Consider the following 13,064-nt stretch of genomic DNA (forward strand, 5'->3'; position numbering starts at 1 on the left):
GTTTACTTGAAGTCTGAAGTGATTTTTGATATGGTTGTGGGATTTTGTATATTGTGTTATTTAGTGTTAAAGCCTTCCTTAATCGAACAAACGAACGCTCTAGTGAACGCACGCATGTGGATACAAATATATGCACGCATACACAATGGAACTTACGTTCGACCGAATGAAGGGCCCTCGCTCCCCAGGATGAAGGCCCGCTTGGTGAGCGTGAAGCCTGCCGGACAGGTGAACAAACACATAGGCATGCACACAGATAGAAATGGCACACATCTACGCAGTCATGCACAATGGAACTTATGCTTGAGCGAACGAACGGACAAATGGAGGAATGAATGACTGAATGATTGAGCGATGCCAGTTGGACTGGCGTGTACGGATTCTTGGTTTATTAAATAGTTGCAGTTTGTACTGTAGATATTACTGATTTACCTGTAACATTTATTGTTGTATTTATGTTGTTCACCATAATTGGTCAATGAATGTAATGAATTTATTATGTAACTGACGGAAAAAAAAATGAACCCCGTGGGGACGCGGGCTGCTCACACCCTGAGTGCGGCCCCAGGCCCCATTATTAAAACACTCAACATTATCCGCTTCACACACACCCGGGGTGGGCCTGAGGCCCCGAACAAGAGCCTCTGGGCCGGGCGTTTGCCCCGAGCGGGGCGACAGCTGCGGGGCTTTCTCCCGGTGACAGGCCCGGGGTAACGGCCGCCATCTTGAGAGGCTCAGGGAGCAGCAGGGCGCATGCGCAGCCCCCTTGGCCAGGAACCAGGAGGAGAAAATCTTGTCAATTTCTATCCTGGACTCACAGTGATGGCTTTTGTAAACTCCTTTTACAGGCTGTGAGAAGGGCAGCATTTACACACCGCAAACTCAAACCAAACATCACATCAAGATCTGACAGAGTCACTCCATTCATCAGGACCTGAATATCATCGGCCTTTGAATGTGGAAGGAAAAATGTTTGTCTGTTCTGTCTGTGGGAAAAGATTTCAAACATCAGTGTGACTGGAAAAGCACTGAGACACACACACCTGAGTGAGAGTGTTCCAAGGGACTGCCTAAGAAGAAGAAGAAGCACTGACTGTGGAAAGAGCTTTAACCAGTTACACAGCCTGAAAAAACATCGCACCATTCACAGTGGGGAGAAACCGTACACGTGTTCTGTGTGTGGACAAGGCTTCAACTGATCGTCCAACCTGGAGAGACACAAGGACACCCACACCACGGAGAAACCGTAGAAATGTGGGGACTGTGGGAAGCAATTCAATTACCCATCTGAGCTGGAAACTCATCGACGCAGTCACACCGGGGAGAGGCCGTTCACCTGCTCCGTGTGTGGGAAGGGATTCACTCTGTCGTCCAGCCTCCATTTACATCAACGAGTTCACACTGATGAGAGACCTTTAAAATGCTCTGACTGTGGGAACTGCTTTAAACTCTCTGCAGATTTTATTAAACATCAGCTTGTTCACGCCGACGAGAGACCATTCAGTTGTACTCACTGCGAGAAAAGCTTCAGGCAGTAATCTCACCTCATTCAACATCAGCGAGTTCACACTGGGAAGAGGCCGTTTACCTGTTCTGTATGTGGGAAGGGATTCACTCATGCATCCAATCTTCGAACGCACCAAGGGGTTCACACTGGGGAGAGGATATTCACCTGCTCCGTGTGTGGAAAAGGATTTACACAGTCATCCAATCTCCAGACACACCAAGGGGTTCACACTGGGGAGAGGCCATTCACCTGCTCCGTGTGTGGGAAGGGATTCATTAAATCATCCCACCTGCTGACACACCAACTTGTTCACCTTGATAGAGCTTTTAAATGTGCTGACTGTGAGAAGAGCTTTAAAAGCGCAAAGGATCTGCTGACACACCAACGGGTTCACACTGGGGAGAGGCCATTCACCTGCTCCGTGTGTGGGAAGGGATTCACTCAGTCATCCAACCTGCAGAGACACCAGCGAGTTCACACTAGGGAGAGGACATTCACCTGCTCCGTGTGTGGGAAGGGATTCACTCGATCATCTTACCTGGTGAGACACCAGCAAGTTCATAAGTGACTGTAAGGGTAGGATTCTGCTGTTAATCACATCCTATATTTGTTTCTACCAATGTTATTAACCCCTATAACTGGGCTGTGTTGTTTGTTATTTCTCCAAGATAAAGGACTAATTGACGTCCATTTTAGGTCCATTTCTCCTTTTGAACTCTAGATTAGTTCAGTTCTCATACCTTCAGTTACTCTCATGGACAAGTCCCAGCTCCCCATACATTCCAGAGTCCCTCTCCTAGCCTTGGTATCCAGGGAAGGTATCGGTAACACACCCGGGATCACTAAACACAAAACCCAGTCTGTTAATCACTGTCAGCTACTGGGCTTAGTGTGTGTCCCACAGCATCTCTCTCACCTTCGATGTGTGAATAGAGCATCACGCCTGCAAACCTGGTTTTAAATTTATTCAGCAAATGTATTTACCAGAAGCTTGCAGGGTGATGAGGCAGTGTTGAGGTGCTGCTGTATCAGCCTTGGCTCAGTGGGCAGCACTCTCGCCTCTGAGTCAGAAGGTTGTGGGTTCAAGTCCCAGCCCAGAGACTTGAGCACAAGAACCTAGGCTGACACTCCTGTGCAGTACTGAGGGAGTGCTGCACTGTCGGAAGTGCCGTCTTTCAGATGAAACATTAAACCGAGGCCCCGTCTGCTCTCTCGGGTGGAAAAGATCCCATGGCACTATTGAGAAGAAGAGCAGCGGAGTGATCTCTGGTGTCCTGGCCAATATTTATCACTAAAATAAAACAGATGATCTGGTCATTATCACATTGCTGTTTGTGGGAGCTTGCTGTGCGCAAATTGGCTGCCACGTTTTCTACATTACAACAGTGACTACATTTCAAAAGTACTTAATTGGCTGTAAAGTGTTTTGGGACGTCCTGAGGTCATGAAAGAGGCTGTATAAATGCAAGTCTCATCTTTACTCTGCATTGTGCCTGTAATGAAAATAACTGAAGATTAGTCCCAGTGTAACCTTTGCTGTCATGAAATGAGTGTGTCTTTTAATGAGCCTCACGTCCTTGCTCATGTTGGCTGTAATTGTGTAGAAAGGGGATGTGTAAAGAGATGGTCTGTGTATGGAGATGTGAAAGAAGGAAACGGTGTGTGTGTGTGATAGTGACACAGCCTTGTGGTCACAGTCAGAACAATGCACAGATATCCTTGTGGTTATGGTTTGGGCAGGGCCAGGTCAATAATGTAGTAAACAAGTTAAATATAAATGTTGCCAGTGTAGTCACAGCTTGTTAGAACAGACCTGGGGAGAAGAGAGCTCTGAATCCACTGTATTATCCCTGTTCTCCGGATCGGGTAACTATACTCTGTCTGTATCTTTGCAGTGCTGTTAATAAAGTCAGTGAAAGACAATCTGTTGTTGTGAGCTTGAGTATCTGGTGTCTGAAACCACAAGACTCAAATTTTAGAGTCAATAAGATGAATACCAAACACATCACGACCCAATACTCCAGCTCTATATTCACAGGAGAAAGTCTGTTATCACACTCATCGAGTCTTTTTCCGAGTGGCAGGCAGTGACTAGTGGGGTACCGCAGGGATCGGTGCTAGGACCCCAGTTATTCACAATATATATTAATGATCTAGACGAGGGAACTAGATGTAATATCTCCAAGTTTGCAGACGACACAAAGCTGGGTGGGTCTGTGTGCTGTGAGGAGAATGCAGAGAAACTCCAGTATGATTTGGACAGGTTGGGCGATTGGGCAGATGCATGGCAGATGCAGTATAATGTGGATAAATGTGAGGTTATCCACTTTGGTGGCAAAAACAGGAAGGCAGATTATTATCTGAATGGGAATAGATTGTGAAAAGGGGAAGTGCAACGAGACCTGGGTGTCCTTGTGCACCAGTTGCTGAAGGTAAGCATGCAGGTGCAGCAGGTGGTAAAGAAGGCAAGTGGTATGCTAGCCTTCATAGCGAGAGGATTCGAGTACAGGAGCAAGCATGGCTTGCTGCAGTTGTACAGGGCCTTGGTGAGACCACACCTTGAGTATTGTGTACAGTTTTGGTCGCCTTATCTGAGGAAGGATGTTCTTGCCATGGAGGGAGTGCAGCGAAGATTCACCAGACTGATACCTGGGATGGCAGGAATGATGTATGAAGAAAGATTGGGTCGATTAGGCTTATATTCGCTAGAGTTTAGAAGAATGAGAGGGGATCTCATTGAAACTTATAAAATTCTAACAGGACTAGACAGACTAGATGCAGGAAGGCTGTTCCCAATGGTGGGGGAGTCCAGGGGTCACAGTCTAAGGATAAGGGGTAGGCCATTTAGGACTGAGATGAGGAGGAATTTCTTCACCCAGAGAGTGGTGAACCTGTGGAATTCTCTACCACAGAAGACAGTTGAGGGCAATTCATTAAATATATTCCAGAAGGAGTTAGATATATTTCTTAAGGCTAATGGGATCCAGGGATATGGGGAGAAAGCAGGGACAGGGTATTGAATTTGGATGATCAGCCATGATCACATTGAATGGCGGAGCAGGCTCGAGAGGCCAAATGGCCTACTCCTGCTCCTATCTTCTATGTTTCTATGCCTGGACCTGGGAGAGAGCAGCATCGGCAGAGCTTAAAAGCGGTGGAATCAGCGAGGCCCGACCACAGAGCCTGGACCTGGGAGAGAGCAGCATTGGCAGAGCTTAAAAGCGGCGGATTCAGCGAGGCCCGACCACAGAGCCTGGACCTGGGAGAGAGCAGCATCGGCAGAGCTTAAAAGCGGCGGATTCAGCGAGGCCCGACCACAGAGCCTGGACCTGGGAGAGAGCAGCATTGGCAGAGCTTAGAAGCGGTGGATTCAGCGAGGCCCGACCACAGAGCCTGGACCTGGGAGAGAGCAGCATTGGCAGAGCTTAAAAGCGGCGGATTCAGCGAGGCCCGACCACAGAGCCTGGACCTGGGAGAGAGCAGCATCGGCAGAGCTTAGAAGTGGTGGAATCAGCGAGGCCCGACCACAGAGCCTGGACCTGGACCTGGGAGAGCGCAGCATCGGCGGCAGTGAACGAGGCCCGACCAACTCAGCAGCAGGGGAGAGAGGTAAAAAGTAATCAAAGTATGACGTCAGCAGGAAGCAGGTAATTGATTGGTTGGTGAGTATTTCTTTTTTAAACTTTAACTCTGGTTTATAGTTTCTAAGGTCTCTCTGGTGTAGCGGGGACTGTTGGTAAAACTATTTAACTGCAGTGTAATTAGTGGGATTGACTGATTTAATTTAAACTCAATTAATTAAAGGGTAAATCATGGCAGGACAGCCCGGCCCCGTGATCTGCTCCTCCTGCGATATGTGGGAACTCAGGGACACTCCCTGTGTCACTGACAACTACGTGTGCAGGAAGTGCACCCAGCTGCAGCTACTGACAGACCGCATTGCGGCGCTGGAGCTGCGATTAGATGCATACTGGAGCGTTCACGATTCTCGGGACATCGTGAATAGCACGTTTAGGGAGTTGGACACACCACAGGTAGAGGTTGGACAGGAAGAAAGGGAACGGGTGACCAACAGGCAGAGTACTAGGCGCAGGCAGGTAGTGCAGGGGTCCCCTGTGGCCATCCCCCTCTCCCAACAGATACACCACTTTGAGTACTGTTGGGGGGGATGGCTTATCAGAGGAAGGCAGCAGCAGCCAACTTCCTGGCACCAGGGGTGGCTCTGCTGCACAGAATGGGAGGAAAAAGAGTGGTTGAGCTATAGTAATAGGGGATTCAATTGTAAGGGGAATAGATAGGCGTTTCTGCGGCCGCAAACGAGACTCCAGGATGGTGTGTTGCCTCCCTGGTGCAAGGGTCAAGGATGTCTCCGAGCGGCTGCAGAACATCTTGGAAGGGGAGGGTGAACAGCCAGTTGTCGTGGTGCATATAGGCACCAACGATGTAGGTAAAAAGCTGGATGAGGTTATAAAAGCGGAATATAGGGAGTTAGGAGGTAAATTAAAAAACAGGACCTCAAAGGTAGTAATCTCAGGATTGCTACCAGTGCCACGTGCTAGTCAGAGTAGAAATAGAAGGATACTTCAGATGAATACGTGGCTAGAGGAATGGTGCCAGGGGGAGGGATTCAAGTTCCTGGGCCATTGGAACCGGCTCTGGGGGAGGTGGGACCAGTTCAAACCAGACGGTCTGCACCTGGGCAGGGCTGGAACCGTTTGCTAGTGCTGTGGGGGAGGGTTTAAACTAAAATGGAAGGGGGTTGGGAACCTGAGCAGGGAGACAGAGGAAAGGGAAACGAGGATAAAAGCAAAAGATAGGAAGGAGAAAAACAAAAGTGGCGGTCAGAGAAATCAATGGTTTAAATCAAACATGGCCACAGTAAATAATAATTCTAAGGTCTAAGAGCATTAAAAGAACAAGCCTGAAGGCTTTGTGTCTTAATGCGAGGAGCATTTGTAATAAGGTGGATGAATTGGCTGCGCAAATAGAGGTAAACGAATATGATTTGGTTGGGATTGCGGAAACGTGGCTCAAGGATGGCCAAGACTGGGAACTCAAAATCCAGGGGTATTCGATATTCAGCAAAGATAGGCAAAAAGGAAAGGGAGGTGAGGTAGCATTACTGGTTAAAGAAGGGATTAACACAATTGTAATGAAGGATATTAGCTCTGATGATGTGGAATCTGTATGGGTAGAATTGAGAAATACTAAGGGGAAAAAAACATTAGTGGGAGTGGTATATAGACCTCCAAACAGTAAGGCGGAGGTTGTGGATGGCAGTAAAAGGGAAATTAAAGAAGCGTGCAATAAGAGCACAGCAGTCATCATGGGTGACTTTAATCTACATATAGATTGGGCCAACCAAATTGGTAACAATACTGTGGAGGAGGAATTCCTGGAGTGTTTATGGGATGGTTTCCTGGACCAATATGTCGAGGAACCAACCAGAGATCAGGCCATCTTAGATTGGGTATTATGTAACGAGATAAGATGGAGAATGAAGTAGTTGACTCAGAAACAAGGGTCCTCAATTTAAATAAAGGAAACTACGATGGTCTGAGGAGCAAGTTGGGTAGGATTGATTGGGGAATGGCACTCAAAGGGGTGACGGTGGATAGGCAATGGCAAACATTCAAAAACCGAATGGATGAACTACAGAAGTTGTTCATCCCAGTTTGGCATAAAAATAAAACAAAAAAGGTGACTCTACCGTGGCTAACAAGGGAAATTAGGGATAGCATAAGATCCAAGGAGAGGACATACAAATTGGCCAGAAAAAGCAATAATCCTGAGGATTGGGAGCAGTTTAGGAATCAACAAAGGAGGACAAAGGGATTAATTAAGAAAGGGAAAATAGAATATGAGAGTAAGCTTGCAGGAAACATAAAAACTGACTGTAAAAGCTTTTATAGATATGTGAAGAGAAAAAGATTGGTGAAGTCAAGCGTAGGTCCCTTGCAGTCAGAATCGGGGGAATTTATAATGGGGAACAAAGAAATGGCAGACCAACTAAATACATATTTTGGTTCTGTCTTCACAAAGGAGGACACAAATAACGTCCCAGAAATACCGGGGAACATAGGGTCTGATGAAAGGGTGGAACTGAAAGAAATCAGTATTTGTAGGGAAATGGTGTTAGGAAAATTGATGGGACTGAAGGCCGATAAATCCCCAGGGCCTGATAATCTACATCCCAGGGTACGTAAGGAAGTGGCCCTAGAAATAGTAGATGCATTGCTGGTCATCTTCCAGAACTCGATAGACTCTGGAACAGTACCCATGGATTGGAGGGTAGCTAATGTTACCCCACTATTCAAAAAAGGTGGCAGAGAAAAAGCGGGGAATTATAGACCGGTAAGCCTGACATCGGTAGTGGGGAAAATGCTAGAGTCCATTATAAAAGATGTAATAGCAGAGCACTTGGAAAGCAGTGACAGGATCGGACAAAGTCAACATGGATTTACAAAAGGTAAATCATGCTTGACTAATCTACTGGAATTTTTTGAGGATGTAACTGGTAAAATAGATAAGGGAGAACCAGTGGATGTGGTGTATTTGGACTTTCAGAAGGCTTTCGATAAGGTCCCGCATAAGAGATTAGCGTGCAAAATTAAGGCACATGGGATTGGGGGCAAGGTATTGACTTGGATAGAGAACTGGTTGGCGGACAGAAAGCAAAGAGTTGGAATAAACGGGTCATTTTCCGAGTGGCAGGCAGTGACTAGTGGGGTACTGCAAGGATTGGTCCTAGGACCCCAGCTGTTCACAATATATATTAATGATCTGGACGAGGGAACTGGATGTAATATCTCCAAATTTGCAGACGACACAAAGCTGGGTGGGAGGGTATGCTGTGAGGAGGATGTCGTGAAACTCCAGTACGATTTGGACAGGTTAGGTGATTGGGCAGAAACATGGCAAATGCACTATAATGTGGATAAATGTGAGGTTATCCACTTTGGTGGCAAAAACAGGAAGGCAGATTATTATTTGAATGGCAATAGATTCAGAGAAGGGGAAGTGCAAAGAAACCTGGGTGTTCTTGTGCACCAGTCACTGAAGGTAAGCATGCAGGTGCAGCAGGCGGTTAAGAAGGCAAATGGTATGTTGGCCTTCGCAGCAAGAGGGTTCGAGTACAGGAACAAGGATGTCTTGCTACAGTTGTACAGGGCCTTGGTGAGACGGCACCTTGAGTATTGTGTGCAGTTTTGGTCGCCTTATCTGAGGAAGGACATTCTTGCCATGGAAGGAGTGCAGCGAAGATTCACCAGGCTGATACCTGGGATGGCAGGAATGACGTATGAGGAGAGATTGTGTCGATTGGGCTTATACTCACTGGTGTTTAGAAGATTGAGAGGGAATCTCATCGAAACCTTTAAAATTCTGTCAGGCCTGGACAGACTAGATGCTGGAAGGATGTTCCCGATGGTTGGGGAGTCCAGAACCAGGGGTCATAGTCTAAGGATAAGGGGTAGGACATTTAGGACTGAAATGAGGAGGAATTTCTTCACCCAGAGAGTGGTGAACCTGTGGAATTCTCTGCCACAGAGGGCGGTGGAGGCCAGTTCATTAAATATATTCAAGAAAGAGTTGGATATATTTCTTAAGGCTAAAGGGATCAAGGGATATGGGGAGAAGGCAGGGACAGGGTACTGAGTTTGAATGATCAGCGATGATCTCATTGAATGGCGGAGCAGGCTCGAAGGGCCGAATGGCCTACTCCTATCTTCTATGTTTCTATTTACCTTCCTCATTGCTTGCTGTACCTGCATGCTTGCTTTCTGTGATTCTTTCATGAGGACACCCAAATCTCTCTCAACACCAACATCTGAAAGTTTCTCAGCATTTAAAAAATATTCAGTTTTTCTATTCTTCCTACCAAAGTGAATAACCTCACATTTCCCCACATTATACTCCATCTGCCACCTTACTGCCCACTCACTTAGTCTATCTATCTCCCTTTGCAGATTCTGTGTTCTCCTCACAGCTTACTGTCCCACCTAGCTTTGTATCACCAGCAAACTTGGATACATTACACTCGGTCCCTTCATCTAGGTCATTAATATAGATTGTAAATAGCTGAGGCCCCAACACTGATCCTTGCGGCACCCCACTAGTTACAGACTGCCAACCTGAGAAAGATCCGTTTATCCCTACTCTCTGTTTTCTGCCCGTTAACCAATCCTCTATCCAGGCTACTCAGGTCTCGAGAAAACAGACCCAGACTGATCAGTTTTTTCCTGATAAGTTTATCCCCTCAGTTCTGGCATCGTCCCTGTGAATCTTTTTTGCACCCTATCCAGTGCCTCTGTATCCTTTGATAACATGGAGACCAGAACTGTGCAGAGTGCTCCAAGTGTGGTCTAACCAAGGTTCGATACAAGTTTAACAGAACTTCTCCGCTGTTCAATTCTATCCCTCTAGAAATGAACCCCAGTGCTTGGATTGTTTTTATAACGGCCTTATTAACCTGTTCAATCAGAAATCTCAGGGTAAACCTCTCTGAACCCGGTTTGCTGCTCCCTCTGTGCCCAGCACTGCCTGCAACCCCGGCGCACGGAAGTGGAATTTCAAAAGAAGGAAGGAATCTGTCAGCCTTTGAAAGACTTTTAGAAAGAATTCAAGGTGTTTTCAGAGAGTTGGAATCTTTCTCTGTTCTCGGGGAGTTAGATATCAGCCTTTCTCCTGTGAATATCGAGCTGCCTTATAGGGCCGTGATCATCTTTGAAAGAGTTGCCAATTCATCCCACACCCCTGTCCTTTCCCCATAGCCCCACAAACTTTTCCTTTAAGTAGATCCAATTCACTTTCGAAAATTCCTGTTGAATTTGCTTCTACCACCCTTTCAGACAGTGCATTCCAGATCACAACAACTCACGGAGCAAAAAATGTCTAATCTCCCCTCTGGCTTTTTGCCAATGATTTGATGTGATGTGTTTACTTGTTAAATACATTTGCTGAGTGGAATTAAATTTAAAACCAGGTTGTGAGGCGCGATGCTTTATTCACACATCGAAGGTGAGAGAGATGCTGTGGGGCACACGCTAAGTCCAGTAGCTGAAAGTGATTAACAGACTGGGTTTTGTGTTTAGTGACCTTGGGCGTGTTACCGATACCTTCCCTGGATACCAAGGCTAGGAGAGGCACTCTGGAATGTATGGGGAGCTGGGACTTGTCCATGAGAGTAACCGAAGGTATGAGAAGTGAAATAATCTAGAGATAGAAAGGAGAAAAGGCCCAAAAATGGAGCAGTCGGTAACAGGACATCAATTAGTCTCCTCTTATCTTGGAGAAATCAAGGACTCGACACACTGTGTGTTTGAAACAAAGCTGATTTATTTGACATATCAAAATATTAAACTCCAGCCCAGTTATAGGAGTTATTAACATCAGCAGAAACAAACCCGGACTGTCAGAATGAACATGGTTCAGTCCTGGATGTGATTAACAGCAGAATTATCAGCAGAATCCAACCCCTGCAATCGATCATGAACTCGCTGGTGTGTCAGCAGGTTGGATGACTGAGTAAATCCCTTCCCACACATGGAGCAGGTGAATGGTCTCTCCCCAGTGTGAACTCGCTTGTGTATAGTGAGGTGGGATGACTGAGTGAATCCCTTCCCACACATGGAGCAGGTGAATGGTCTCTCCCCAGTGTGAACTCGCTTGTGTATAGTGAGGTGGGATGACTGAGTGAATTCCTTCCCACACACAGAGCAGGTGAATGGCCTCTCCCCAGTGTGAACTCGCTGGTGTCTCAGATGTTGGGAAGAACAAATGAATCCCTTCCCACAAACAGAGCAGGTGAACGGCCTCTCCCCAGTGTGAACTTGCTGGTATACAATGAGGTTGCAAGAATGCCTGAACCTCTTCCCGCAGTGAGAGCAACTGAATGGTCTCTCATCAGTGTGAACTCGCTGATGTTGAATTAGTCCCTCAGAACTTTTAAAGCAGTTCCCACAATCAGTGCATTTAAAAGGTCTCTCATCACTGTGAACTCGTTGGTGTGATCGGAGGGCTTTAACACTAAATTTAACACTAAATAACACCACAATATAAAAAATCCCACAACCATATCAAAAAATCACTTAAGACTTCAAGTAAACTACGTTTAACCAGAGTGATTGAATCCCTTCCCTCACATGGAGCCAGTGTACAGTCTCTCCCCGGTGTGACTGTGTCGATGAGTTTTCAGCTGGGATGGGTAATTGAATCCCTTCCCACAGTCCCCACATTTCTACGGTTTCTCCGTGGTGCGGGTGTCCTTGTGTCTCTCCAGGTTGGATGATCAGTTGAAACCTCGTCCACACACAGAACACGTGTACGGTTTCTCCCCACTGTGAATGGTGCGATGTTTTTTCAGGCTGTGTAACTGGTTAAAGCTCTTTCCACAGTCAGTGCACTGGAACACTCTCACTCGGGTGTGTGTGTCTCGGTGCTTTTCCAGTCACACTGCTGTTTGAAATCTTTTCCCACAGACAGAACAGACAAACATTCCTCCTTCCACATTCAAAGGCTGATGATATTCAGGTCCTGATGAATTGAGTGACTGTCAGATCTTGACGTGATGTTTGGTTTGAGTTTCCTGTCTGCAAATCCTCCCCTTCTAACAGCCTGTAAAAGGAGTTTACAAAAGTCATCACTGTAAGTACAGGATAGAAATTCAGAACAGACAATTCTAGTTTTTATGGAACATTCTTTCCTCTCTTGTTCCCCCAAAGCTGTAAATCGCCGTCCCACACACTCTCCCTCCTCCCTGTGCTGAAATCCAAACCCATCGCACCATCTCCAACATTTCTTTCCTCCACTCCCAGTTTCCCCCTCCCTCTACTCTGGTTGGGTTCAGTTCTACACCCACTGTGTGCAGAGTGAGAATAAAATCAATGAGTCAATGATTGTCTCTCCTGGGCACTGGGACCCTGAAGCCCCGCCCACCTGTACCAAGATGGCCACGCATGCGCCCTGCTGCTGGTGGAACCGGTCTGTCTTTCCTCCACCAAGATGGTGACGTGTAACCCGGGCCTGTCACCGAGAAAAAGCCTCACCGCTGCCGTCCGGTTGAACACAGAGTGGGCTGCTGGATCTCATTCGGGCCTGAGGCTGTTCTCCAACTTTATAAACCCTGCGGCACGGCCTACCCGCAGTTTATTAATCTCCCGACCCCGCTCCTGCCGACCTGCAGGTCCGCCCAGCGACCGCACAGAGCCTGTCCCGCGCCTGCGTGCTGGGCTCCTGACATCCCCAGAAAACCTGAAAGAGGAATCTGGATTGACCCCGTCTCTCATTCTTAAAGGGACAGCACCCTGTGTCTGGGCAGCTGCCGTTAAAGGCACAGACGCAGCTTCACCCTTCTCTATTATAAATAAAAACAGAAAATACTCAGCAGATCAGGCAGTATCTGTGGAGAGAGAATCAGCGTTAATAGATAGATGTTCCTTAACCAACTTCTTAGACTTTTTTGAAAGAGACGACGTCCCGAATTGAATGGGGCGTGTCCCGAATTAAATGGTGTCGTGTACCTGGACATCCAAAAGACCTTTGACAAAGTATTGCATGA

General features: G+C 46.9%; 1 pseudogene; it reads left to right on the forward strand.

Annotated features, from left to right (window-relative positions):
* Positions 1–262: 262 nt before the first annotated feature.
* The window catches only part of LOC147118760 (uncharacterized), a 28,029-nt pseudogene continuing 15,227 nt past the window's right edge, over positions 263–13,064 (forward strand).

The sequence above is a fragment of the Somniosus microcephalus genome, chromosome 4 (assembly GCF_052327205.1).
Source record: "Somniosus microcephalus isolate GS21.2 chromosome 4, FLI_Smic_1.0, whole genome shotgun sequence".
Taxonomy (NCBI): Eukaryota; Metazoa; Chordata; class Chondrichthyes; order Squaliformes; family Somniosidae; genus Somniosus; species Somniosus microcephalus.